The 13,352-nt window shown below is 43.0% G+C and overlaps 1 protein-coding gene and 1 non-coding gene across 5 annotated transcripts in view; one reads left to right on the top strand and one right to left on the bottom strand.

Annotated features, from left to right (window-relative positions):
* Window positions 1–13,352, top strand: part of LOC126365743 (uncharacterized) — a 507,155-nt gene that overhangs the window by 35,923 nt on the left and 457,880 nt on the right. The gene's annotated exons all lie outside the window — the stretch shown is intronic.
* On the bottom strand, window positions 762–836 carry Trnas-cga (transfer RNA serine (anticodon CGA)). The gene has a single exon. It is a non-coding gene; the product is annotated as a tRNA-Ser (tRNA).

The raw sequence follows: 13,352 nt of genomic DNA, 5'->3' as shown, positions 1-13,352 counted from the left end.
TTTAATTCTATTTCGAAATTAATCCTTGGTTTCCAAAAAAACTGTACCATCCGTGAATTCCTGAATATAAACAAGTAGTCAGCTACAATCTAAAAACGGCCAGTATGTTGCCATATAAAAATAATTATCAATTACAGATTCCGTGAAGTTCGTAATTAGCGCTGTGATAAAAGAAGTGAAGGTATATGCGAATCGCTACTCGTGGAATTTTCGCCTCGAGGATACGCTGTTAATCATTTTCTTGTGTAAACCTGTAAAAAAAACGCGTTTCAAAACAAAATACCGTTACACTAATTTGCTTGCAGCACAGTAGACATAGCATAGAGGAACTACGAGTGTTTTAGTTCTTCGAATGACAAATTTTGACACATTCGTCGTACAGTCTATATCGAACAAAGTAACATTCCCTTCCTTCCTCAGGTATTCACTGTGTGTGAATTCCTAAGAGACCAAACTGCTGAGGTCATCGGTTCTTAGACTTACACACTACTTAAACTAACTTATGCTAAGAACGACATACACACCCATGTCCGAGGGAGGACTCAAGCCTCTGGCGGGAACGGCCGCGCGCGGCCCACAGGTATTACTTGGGTGAAAATTCTTGTACTGGTGATGGTGTAGTTGAATGGGCGACCACAGTGTGGTTGAGGAAGAGCAGGAACAAGTTTATGGATTTATCATGAATGCAGCTTGCTGCCCAGGCTCGCGAAGTATCTGGTGATTACGACAGGAAGTGAAACTTCCTGGCAGATTAAAACTGTGTGCCCGACCGAGACTCGAACTCGGGACCTTTGCCTTTCGCGGGCAAGTGCTCTACCAACTGAGCTACCGAAGCACGACTCACGCCCGGTACTCACAGCTTTACTTCTGCCAGTATCCGTCTCCTACCTTCCAAACTTTACAGAAGCTCTCCTGCGAACGAGGTACTGGCAGAAGTAAAGCTGTGAGTACCGGGCGTGAGTCGTGCTTCGGTAGCTGAGATGGTAGAGCACTTGCCCGCGAAAAGCAAAGGTCCCGAGTTCGAGTCTCGGTCGGGCACACAGTTTTAATCTGCCAGGAAGTTTCATATCAGCTCACACTCCGCTGCAGAGTGAAAATCTCATTCTGACGACTGGAAGTAATTAAAATGTGTGTCCTAAAAGTGAATCAAGACAATGCAAGAATACATTGCTTCGAAAGCATTTTCGATACTTTGTACTTTTAATTTAACGATATTCTCAGAAATGAAATTAAGATGTAATGAAGACATTTTTGCCTTGAAGCGCCACACAAATAGAGATTTGTGCCTGTTGTGGGAAGTGGTAGACGCCAAGTAAGCTGCTGAAACACACAGGAAGAGTCCTTAACGCGAAGCGCAGTAAGTTCCGGGAACAGCCAGCCACAGGATCTAAACTTGGCAGCGGTGGGGCGTTCTTGACCCTATTCTTGCTAGTCCTCCGGCGACGAACGAGAACCTATCGGTAGTGTGAAACCGTAGTAAACCTAGCGCAGATTGGAACTGAGAGTCTACAGTTGCACGCTGCAAGTCAGTGCAAACTGCCTGGCAGAGAGTACTGTTCAATTTTGTATATAAGAGACGGCAATATTAAATGTGCCCGGCAAGTGTAATATAACGTAATATCAACAGCAAGGAGGCCAATTAGAAGACTTTCTGAAGTTTGTCAGAATAACAGATATCATTCATTAAATGAGAAATAACCTGCAGAAAAATACGCCAAAACCGATTAGCTGTGCAAATAGGGAAAATAGTCCTTCGAGCAGGAACAATATTGAAAACAGCGTTCATCTTTATCCTTAAATATTTTATGTATGAATTCAAGCTTCTAGAGCAACCTGCACGCGTCCAGTTCCGCTGATGGTATCTTAATGGAGTGGCATTTCGATCCTGATTGATTGACGCAAGATCGAACATGTGCAGATATTCGAACTCACAGGATATCTGCCTTTATTCAGAAGGAAACCATCAGCACAGCGAATAGACGTATGTGTCGCTGCTGGTGGTCGGAGATCAATGTCCGGGCAATTTAAATCGTTGGTATGTTCCTTTCCATTCAGGAGTGGGCCGTGAAAACAACTCCTTATGTGCATATATGCAAGCTGTTACTAGTATTAATTTTGTCCTCAAAGTTCCAAAGAGAACGCTGAACAGCACTTGTGTAGTCTTCCGAGAATATCAGTTGGTGACATATTCGAAGTAGAATTTCGCAGGATGTGAGTTTAGCTGTCCGATCAGATTATGAAGCAGCCTTGTTCACTCCCGTACCATTCAGTCAGCCCTGTCGCTATTTACAAAGGCATGCCGAAAAGGACTGTCTCCGATTTTTTTGTGAAAAATTCTTAAAGCTTTTTAATTGAGACATAATTTTTAAGTCTACATCTTTATTCTTCATGTCTACGTATGTGCAGGCAACTGCCACTAGAGGGTTCCGAATCGTAACGTGTAACATGGTGGTGTGTAACGTATCTTCGTTGATGCTCGAGAAACGGCGGGCCGCAATCGGAATTCGAAGAGTTCGTCCAGACGTGCGGACCCTCCCCGTTAGTATGACAATGCTAGACCACACAGGAACGCTCGGAAATCCGTAACAATTCGACGCCTTGGTTCACTGCCATCGATCATCCTCCATACAGTCTCAACTTGGTCCCACCCAATTTTCATCTGTTCCCAAAACTTAAAGAACACCTTCGAAGACTTCACTTTAATGGTGACATGACATGACATGACTGACTCCAGTTTCTTTAACCGCGTGGTCAAAGGCTACCAAATTACAACGTTTCGTGGAGTCCACTGCCTTTCACTTCTCTACGTGAATATTATTTTTCGAAATCGTGTTCGACAAGCTAGTAGCAGTCTGGCACACAATAGCACCGAAAAGCGTTGGTAATGTCCTTGTATAAAATAAATACAATACATTTACGTAGAAATCAAAGGTGATAGCTCGGCACGTTATATACTACAAATCTGTCATTTGACAATTAGATACAGGCATTTCAATGTCTGTGGTCTGGAGACAATGTGAAAAGTCAACATCTTCTTACATACGTAAGTTGAGTATTGACCAACTGAGTTATAATTCTCTATTTCAAATTAGTAGTTCGAGGCTTTGAGGTTCGAATTCTTTGATTTTTTTGTGCTCTTTGACGTAATTATCACTTCTGGCAACACATCGGTATGTGAACAAAGAATCCATATGGGACGATTGGCGTTCTGAATTAAACGATTCGTACCCCTTCGACGTTATGCAGTGTGTGATGGGCAAGTGGTGGGGAAGGGGGAAGAATGCGCCAGCTGTAACAAGTACATGACTGGTATAATTCTGTGGCGCTCGAACCAACATTCCAGTTGATGACTGATAGCATAGATTCAGCCTTTGAAAGGGATGCAGCAATAAACTTAAATAAGGGTGATGGAAGAGTGAAGATCAGTGTTCAACATCTTCACAAGATTTCGAGGGTTGCACCCGTAACAATAGGGAGGCGAACCGGCCGTGACTTCGTTCAAGGAACAGACATTCACAGGAGACGATTTTAGTGAAAGCTAGACCGGATCGGTGATTTGACACCTATTACTCTCAAATTAAGGCCAAATCCACTAAGACAAAAGAAGATACGCCACGAAGAAATTATGAAAATTGGAGGGAAATAGGTATATGTAATGTACATGCACAGACAAACAAGTGATTACAATTTCAGAAAAACTGTGTGATTTATTGAAGAGAAAGAGCTTCACAAATTGAGCAAGTCAGTAACACAGTGATCCAACTCTGTCCCTTATGCAAGCAGATGCTTGGCTTTGAATACAGTGGTAAAGTTGCTGGACGCCCTTCTGAGGGATATCGCGCCAAATTCTGTCCAATTGGTGCGTTAAGTTATCAAAATCCGAGCTGATTAGAGGGCCCTACCAATAACCGTCCAAACGTGCTCAGTTGGAGAGAGATTCAGCGGCCTTGCTGGCAAAGATGGGATTTGACAAGCACGAATACAAGCTGTAGAAACTCTAACCGTGTTCGGGCGGGCATTATCTTGCTGAAATGTTACCACAGGATGGCTCGCCATGAGGGGAAACAAAATGGCGCGCAGAATTTCATCGACGAAGAGCTGTGCTGTAAGGGAGCCGCCGATGGCAACCAAAGGGGTCCTGCAATGAAATGGCGTCCCAGACCGTCACTCCCGGTTGTCGAGCCGTATGGCAGCCTACTCTCAGGTTGGTATCAAACAGTTGTCCGATGCATCTTCAGACCCGCCTTCGACCTAGAATCACACTGACTGGAGTAGAATTGTCTTCGAGATGAGCCCGCTTCGAACTGAACCCCAATGGCCAGTGAAGACATCTCTGGGGGCGCCCCAGACATTGATGGGATACCATCGTGACTGGCGCCCTCCATACGGCCCGACAACTAGGAGTGATGGTCTGGGGTGCCACTTCATTTCATAGCAGCACCCCTTCGGTTGTCACCCGCAGCATCCTTACAGCACAACAGTACGTCGACGATATTCCATGCCCCGTTTCGTTGCCCTTCATAATAACCATTCTGGGCGTAAATTTCAGAAAAAAATGCTCACCCCGGGAAGAGTTTCTACTGTTCGCCTTTGTATTTGCCAAACCCTACCTTGGCCAGCAAGGTCGTCAGATCTCTCCCCAATTGAGAATGTATGGAGGATTATGGGCAGGACCCTCCAACCACCTTTGGATTTTGACGATCTAAAGCACCAATTTGGCATGATACCCCTCCAGATGACATCCAACAAGACTATCAAAGTCCCATGACTGCTTACATAAGGATTAGAGGTGGATCAACGCGTTATTGACTTGGTGAATTTAAGAAGCTCTTACTCTAGAGTAAATGCATGCATTTTTTCTGAAATTGTAATCATTCGTTTGTCAGTAAATGCACATCGCATGTACCGATTTCCTTTCAAATCAAATGGCTCTGAGCACTATGGGACGTAACATCTGAGGTCATCAGTCCTCTAGAACTTAGAACTGCTTAAACATAACTAACCTAAGGACATCATACACATCCATGCCCGAGGCAGGATTCAAACCTGCGACCGTAGCGGCCGCCCAATTCCAGACTGAAGCGTCTAGAACCGCTCGGACCGACCGGCGGATTTCCGTCCCATCCTCCCATGCGCATAGTTCCTTCGCAGTGCACTTTTTTTTCTCTCCTTAGAGTGTATGTTACCTGAAGCGCCGCTCAGCTCAGTAAAGAATGCAGACAGCAGAGAATGATAGCTCCCTCTCCTTACCCACCAACCAACAGTTTGTTCCGTAATGTTTCGTGAGGAACGTGGCCCTTTTCTCATCTCGGAATTAACGACGATTGCGTATCGTTATGAGTCATCGAGAAGCTGTTTGCTTCTAAAACTGAACACCAATAATATATTACGCAAGTGCAGTTTTTTTATATGAATCCTGTTTCCACATTCCACTTTCCCCCGTTTTCCACCTCCTGTACCCAGCGCACCACACTGCACCCACGATTGAGAGAAACTGAAGTCAAATGTTTAGCAGCCTTCCATATTTAGATTTTCCTATATCGTTTCTGCGAAAGTATCCGGCTGAATTAATACTCTGTCTCTAATGACTTAGCTGCCGGATCGTTAACCTTCTGCACCTATTGTACCACTACGTCTGCCGGACGTTAACAGCGCTATTCTTTCCTATACCATCAGACATTTCTGAGTGTCGTGACCCTATTTCACCTCACGCTCTTGAATAAATTGCGTCGTTCCCACCGATTTTCATTCTCGCTGTGGTAGCATTCTCGCTTGCTTCAGAATCTTTTTCACTTGATCGATCCGCCCGTTTTTATTTTTACCCTTTTATAAATCGCTAGCTATTTATCTTCCTTTTAAGGTGACCTCATCGACGTTCTCTCCATCTCCCCTTCTACTTGACCCACAGTGCTTGTCAAGGATCCCCTGGTTTGTAGTTCCTTCATTACTGAGACATTACTCCATGCTTAAGCCGCGGATCCCTTAGGAATACACTCCAGCATCGTGTCCGAAAGGCGTCAGTTCGTTCCGTATCACTAGCTCTGTGTTCCCCAGTCATGCAGTTCTACAGAAAGACATAAAATATTTTCGCAAGATGTATTCTGTAACTGTGGTTACTGCTGTGCGTTTCCAAATCTTAATCATTGCAACTTTTTCAGGGATCGTCGTCCTCTTGCTGCTCTTTTCGCCGCTATCTGCATTGTAGACGAATAATGCTGGGTAAACGACTTTATTGAGCGTATGTAGTGTTGTCGAACCAACAATTTCCTTTCACAAGCTGCGATATAGTCTAAAATAAAGACCTAGATAGTTTCTGTCTAATTCCAAACATTGATTACAAGCATATTATCGTGAGACTACCAATTTTGGTCCGTAATAGCCATCGTCACATCAGAACATCATTATGGGCCGAAGCAATTTGTGATTATTGGCTGGAATTAAAGAAATAAATAAAAACCTATACTTGCTCTGTTTGAGACAGATGTCATTTCGTTTATGCAAATTGGCCTGTAATCTCGCTGCGAGTTTATTGCTTACTGTTTCTGACATAAAATTAAAACCATGTTCAATATAAGCATAGGACAACTTCCTCTCCTTGCCACTGAGATACTTACTGCAAGGAGGTTGTCTCCATCTCCTACGTCCTCTTGCCGTTGTCATTACTTGGGCTGACAATACAGTGTAACAATCATAACGTGAAATTTTCACTTAGTACACGCAGGCGAAGTCAGTTGCTTCAAAATTTATTATGGATCAAATTTGAAAAAGGTGATTGAAATAGGCTGTTCAGTCTAAACTTTGTTGTGGCTGCCAATGGTACATGTCTCATCGTTACAAGCTGATTACGTCTCACTCCACCGGAGAGACGCAAAACACCACCTTTATATCTGATGGGTAATAACCGATAGAAAATAAGACGAAACGAAAGGTAAAGTCCACTGTCTCCTCTGATTTCAGCAAACACACTCTTGAACTGGAGAAAATATTCTGCTAAAATAGCTGAAGTACTTGTAGATTAAAATATGTGGTTTCTTAGAACAAAAGATTCATACCATCCTGACCATACGCAGAAATCGACCACGTGGAAGACATTCAGGAAATTATTGTTCTAGCTTTACAAGACGCGAGATCAAGGCTCAGTATCGCAAGTGTTCAGTATCATGTAACAGAGAACATTCGACTAACACTAGGTCAGATATCTAGATGTCACCAGCTTTTATCTACGATTTTTTAACAATCTGTAGTACTATTTGAAGGTTTGTTGTTGGTTAAGTGTATCTGTGTTCCATATCGTGTGCCGCTGTCACGATGAATAAGAAAATAAAATTGCATTTGATTTTCTTTTTGAGTGTTATGAGCTTCGGCATACACTCGGTGGACTGTGACTGCAACTAACACAACAAAAATTTGGACCCATTATTGTTGTTGAAGGCGTGTATCGCGTAAGTTAAAGAAGTGAAGCAATGCGAGGCGTGATCAGAAAGTAACGGGAATTTGTTTAAGAATCTTTATTTAATTGTAAACATCAGCCGGCCGCGGTGGCCGAGCGATTCTAGGCGCTTCAGTCTGGAACCGCGCGACTACTACGGTCTCAGGTTCGAATCCTGCCTCGGGCATGGATGTGTGTGATGTCCTTAGGTTAGTTAGGTTTAAGTAGTTCTAAGTTCTAAGGGACTGATGACCTCAGACGTTAAGTCCCATAGTGCTCAGAGCCATTTGAACCATTTTTAAACATCAGCTTTGTCCCCTTCAAAGTAATGCCCCGGGGATAAAATACAATTGTGCCACCGCTTTTTCCAATCTTTGAAGGTCTTCTGGAACTCAGTTTTAGTTACGGTGTTCAGCTACTTCAGCGATTCTGTTTGCTTCTCAACTGCAGATCAGATTCTCTTCAGCCTCGGGAATAAAAAGAAGTTGCAGAGAATCTTGTCCGGAGAAGGGTGACAGGCGACATGACGGTTTGTTTTTTGCCAAAAAATCACGTACAAGCGCTCAGGTGTAAGCGGGAGCATTATCGTGATCCATTTTCCAAGAATGGTTTTGCCAAAATTCTGGCCTTTTCATCGGATTGCTTCATGCAAACGGCTCATAGCTAACACGTAGTATTCCTTATTGACCATTAGGCAGGAACTCAAGATGCACTATCGCTTGTGAACCGAAGAAAACAATGAGAAGAACGTTATATGTGGTCGAACATGGCAAATTTTTTTCAGTCTCGGCTCTTCAAGCAGTTTCCATTGGAACGATTTGTCCTTGGTTTCGACGTCGTGCCGTATACCCGTGTTTCGTCACCTGTTATAACCTCCTTTACACGTTCTGGATTGCTGTCGACTTCCTTCAGCAATTCCTAAGCGACGTCGTTTTTGGTGGAAATTTAACAATTTCGGAACGAACTTTTCTGCGACACGTTTCCTGCCCAAAATATACGAAAAAATTGTTTGGGATGAGCCAAAGTATATGCTGATGTCTTCAGCAACCTCTCTGATGGTGATTCGGTGATTTTAGATAACCATTCTCTTTCCTTCTTCGCAGGGCTTTTCCTACCATTAGGCAAGATTAGGCGGGCGCCTAGAGCGGAAAAATTTTAGAGACAGTAAATGACGTATGAAATTAATTTCAAATAATCAGCGAAACTATGAGTAAATGAGGAGAAAAAAATGAAAAATAGGAAGAATTAGTACACTTAATTGTTTTCAAAAGAGTACAGTACAGTTACTTAATAAGTCGTTACTTTTGCGAAAAGAAATACGTTACCTTTAGCTACAGTTCTGTGTACGAGACGGAAACAAACATGACATTGAATCATCTCTATCGAGTGCGGGACGTGCGATGACTTACGATCATGTTGGCGGCTTAATACCATACTTCCCTCAGTCCTTTTTGTTTTGTCCCAGCAGATCGTCTTTATACAATCAGAACATCCATGCCTCACCGTAATTCGCACCCGGACCCATCTCGGACAACTGATCAGAAGCCAATCACTTAGACCACTGTGCCGCCGGGTAGGATGCTAAAAGTTGTGGAACTTTCAGTAGAAAATCCAAACGTGGCTTCATTTATTCAATCGCAAGAAAGTGGATGCTGAAAAGACTGAGACTTACCCCTCATTCTGAAAGTATTTTAATTAAAACAGAATTGAAATAACGCCACAATTATCCGTATGACCTAGTTCGATGCTTCGGCATATATAGCACAATGACGGTACTCAAGGAAAAATTAATTTGCGGCAGAAAATAGTTTCACCCCTGTATTAACCCATTTTCTTGCAATTAAAATAAAATAAGGAATTGATGCTAAATTTGGCTGTAATGGTTCACTGTGATCAAAAATATCTGGACACCCAGAAAAACAATTTTTTTTATATTAGACATCGTGAGAGAGCAGAATTGGGCGCTCCGCGGAACTCACGGACTTCAGACGTGTCAAGTGATTGGGTGTCACTTGCGTCATACGTCTGTACGCTGCATTTCCACACTCCGAAAAATTCCTCTGTCCACTGTTTCCGATGTGATAGTGAAGTGGAAACGTGAAGGGACACGTACAGCACAAAAACGTACAGGCCGACCTCGTCTGTTGACTGACAGAGGCCGCCTACAGTTCAAGAGGTTCGTAATGTGTAATAGGCAGACATCTATTCAGACCATCATCCAGGAATTCCAAACTGCATCAGGATCCACTGCAAGCACTGTGGCAATTAGGCAGGAGGTGAGAAAACTTGGATTTCATGGTCGAGCGGCTGCTCATAAGTCACTGACCGCGCTGGTAAATACCAAACGACGCTTCCCTCGGTGTAAGGAGCGTAAACATTGGACGACTGAACAGTGGAAAAACGTTGTGTGGAGTGTCGAATCACCGTACACAATGTGGCGATCCGATGGCTAGGTGTGGGTACAGCGAATGCCCGGTGAATGTCATCTGACAGCGTGTGTAATGCCAACAGTAAAATTCGGAGGCGGTGGTGTTATGGTGTGGCCGTGTTTTCCATGGAGAGGTCTTGCACCCCTTGTTGTTTTGCGTGGCACTATCACAGCACAGGCCTACACTGATGTTGTAAGCAGCATCACGCTTTCCACTGTTGAAGAGAAATGCACGAATGGCGATTGCATCTTGCAACACGATCGAGCACCTGTTCATAATGCGCGGCCTCTGACGGATTGGTTACAGACAAAAACATCCCTGTAATGGACTGGACTGCTCAGAGTCCTGACCTGAATCCTATAGAACACCTTTGGGATGTTTTGGAACTCCGACTTCGTGCCAGGTCTCACCGACCGACATCGATATTTCTCCTCCGTGCAGCACTCCGTGAAGAATGGGCTGTCATTCGCCAATAAACCTTCCAGCACCTGATCGAACGTATGCCTGCGTGAGTGGAAGCTGTCATCAAGGCTAAGGGTGCGCCAACGACGTATTGAATTCTAGCGTTACCGATGGAGGGCGCCATGAACTTGTCATTTTCAGCCAGGTGTCCAGAAGCCTTTGATCACATAGTGTATATTCACTTAAGTTCTAGTTTAACATGTTATATTCTTCCTATTTCGATTCTCTTGGGAAATTTCAAAACCTGAAGACAAAAAACTAAAAAATAGGACATTTGTTGTCCTCCACCAGTTTTAAAAAAAAACGAGGATAAAGTATGAAAACTGAGGACTGTGCCCAGAAAATGAGGACGTCTGGTCACCTTAGTTTAATGATTAAAAGTATAGTAGACTGCATTGTTGTGCCGTCGGATGTTGGTGGTGGTGGAACGGAGCGAAGGGGGGAGGACATTAAGGAGACCGATCGTAGTAAAAAGGAGGGGCATCATTTTTCAATTCTTCTGTGGGATGGCAAAGCACCTAGAAAGGGGCCTGTTCTTTACAAATTTCGTCAGTAATTGATGTGCTAGGGCGTCGAGGGTGGTGGTGGTGGTGGTGGTGGTGGTGGTGGTGGTGGTGGTGGTGGTCTTCAACGTCTTTCCGACCCCCTTTGAAATGTTTACACCACTCGTAAACTCTTTTCCTACTCGTGGTAGTTTCGCCAGAAGCCACAGTCCAAATTTTGAATGCCCTGCTGCTCTTTATTCCTTTTTCAAGCAAAGTTTGATGCAAATTCTTTGATCCATACGCGGAGCACTTGATACCATGTATATATTATTTTCGACTATCATCAATAAACTACGTATTAAAATCAGCTGAAAATACAAATGTACTTCAGGTACATGTGTACCGGCAAGACAAAAACTTAATAACTGGAATTATGAAGCGCACGAAATTACATTTACGTTACTTTTTGATCACACCTCGTAATTTTTGCAAATTTTTGAAACTACAAGATTCTTACGTGCACCTTCTCTAGGTTATCACGGACTCTTTAATGGAGGGATGCTGCAGTTCTTCACTTGTTTCTGTTACATTTCCGTGTGCTCTTGTGTAGTCATTCGCAATCTTCGGCTTTCGTGCTGGATATAAACAGTTTAAAAGATGATTACCTTCGGAAATGTACCTTACAATAATGCACCGCAAATGTTCGTAATATATTTTTGTGTGTTGTTTTTCTTATGTCCACATGCGTGCCATATGAAAATGAAATTGCTGGTAGGTGCTTCTGGAATGCTGGTACCAGTATCAGCGGGTCGTTTTCCTCCGTCACTGGCTGAGTGGGCTTGCAGAGAGTATTTCCATAGGCTTACACATGCAGGGTGACTGTTTCGCACAAAACTGCCATCATTTTTCTACGTTGATCCCTCAGTAAGCTAGAGTATCAAAAATTAACGTGGATTGGATTAGATTTTTTTTTTGTTCCGTAGTGAGGAGATCATCAAGACTGTAGTACATCTCACGAATGCAAAATATAAATTTACAAGAGTGTTCCTTCCACAGATCCTAACTACAAAGGTCATCATTGACGTGGAATAAGTCAAAAAAATCTGACACGAATTTTCATTCAAGAAGTGATAACCAGCTTATCAAAAAACACATGACACGTGGTGCATACGATAAGTTATTCTTAGGTTATTGTAGCTTCGCATCATCGAACAGTTCGCAACACTTATCACACTAGTACACTGAAGATCTGCAAGACTAAGAGTTTACGTAACACTCACGTTACTTCATATTGTTAATGACACTGAGCTGGTACATAAGTTCTTAGAGGTTTTCCATAAGTTTAATAAATCCATCAAGTACACATAACAGAGGTTTTAGTCATCAGTACTGTACTTCTCATCACTATTTACAAGTCTGTCTACGATGGGGCAACTTGAAGGTTGTTAAATAGAGTGCGGAAAAGGTGAAAATCTGAGATCATGTAAATAAGGTGAGTACGGAATGTCTTGCCAACCGAACTCCTGGCTAGTGTTTTTGTTAATCTAGTAAAACGCAGGAGGGCATTATCTTAGGGAAACATCACTTTACGCAATGTTCGTGGTCTTTGTTCTTGGACTGCGTCTGCAAGACGACTCAGTTGTTGACATGACAGTAAATGTCAGCAGTGATGGTTACACGTAAGGGAAGCAATTCGTAGCACACCAGGCCGCGATATTCCACCAGATGCGTAACATTGTATTTTGTGAATGCTTTGTTTAGGCTGCTTTGTTTAGGCTCAACCGCATAGACACACCATTTCTAATCACTACAAGTTACGAATGGTCGGCGTTGTTCACGAGCCAATTGATGAACAAACAGGTATGTGCATATCGCCACCCGCTTATTTTTGTGATTAGAGCATGCGGTACCGATTTTTGAACCTTCCCTATTGCGTGCAAATGTCGTGCAATGGTGGAATGATCATACACAATTCATCAGATTTGCCTGTTCTCCAGTACACTCAAGTGGATCATTGTGGATTAATGCTATTAAAAGATCTTCATCGAACACCTAGGGTCTTCCTGAACGTGTAGAGTTATTGTCAAAACAAGGCTCCTTAAAAATAGAGAACCATTTTCTTGCCGCGCTTTGTCGAGTGGCATTATCCTCATACACGACGCAAATGTTTCCGTCTGCCTCCGTTGCTGTCGCCCCTATATTGAAACTCAAACAGAAGAATATATCGGAAATGTTCAGATTTTCCCATTTGGCACTCTGTTTTCTAGCTTCCACAGCTCCACTCACTATCTCCAAATGATAAAATGACTGTATTAAATTCAGATAGCAACAGTGAACTACATATAAAATGACAATCGATAAGTAAATCAGTAGCAACCGGAATACCAACATGCGGAACAAAATCCTACGAACTTACGCACCAACCAAATATATACATCAATTGGTTCTACTAAGAAAACTGTCAAAGGAGTCGTGGGTTGGTGGGCACTGATGAATCCTTTGGGTAATCTTAAAGTGAAATTTATTAGTACCTAATTCTTCCCTAGC

The sequence above is a fragment of the Schistocerca gregaria genome, chromosome 4 (genome assembly GCF_023897955.1).
Source record: "Schistocerca gregaria isolate iqSchGreg1 chromosome 4, iqSchGreg1.2, whole genome shotgun sequence".
Taxonomy (NCBI): domain Eukaryota; kingdom Metazoa; phylum Arthropoda; class Insecta; order Orthoptera; family Acrididae; genus Schistocerca; species Schistocerca gregaria.
The sequence above is the reverse complement of the archived record's forward strand: the minus strand, read 5'-3'. Positions and strand labels throughout refer to the sequence as shown.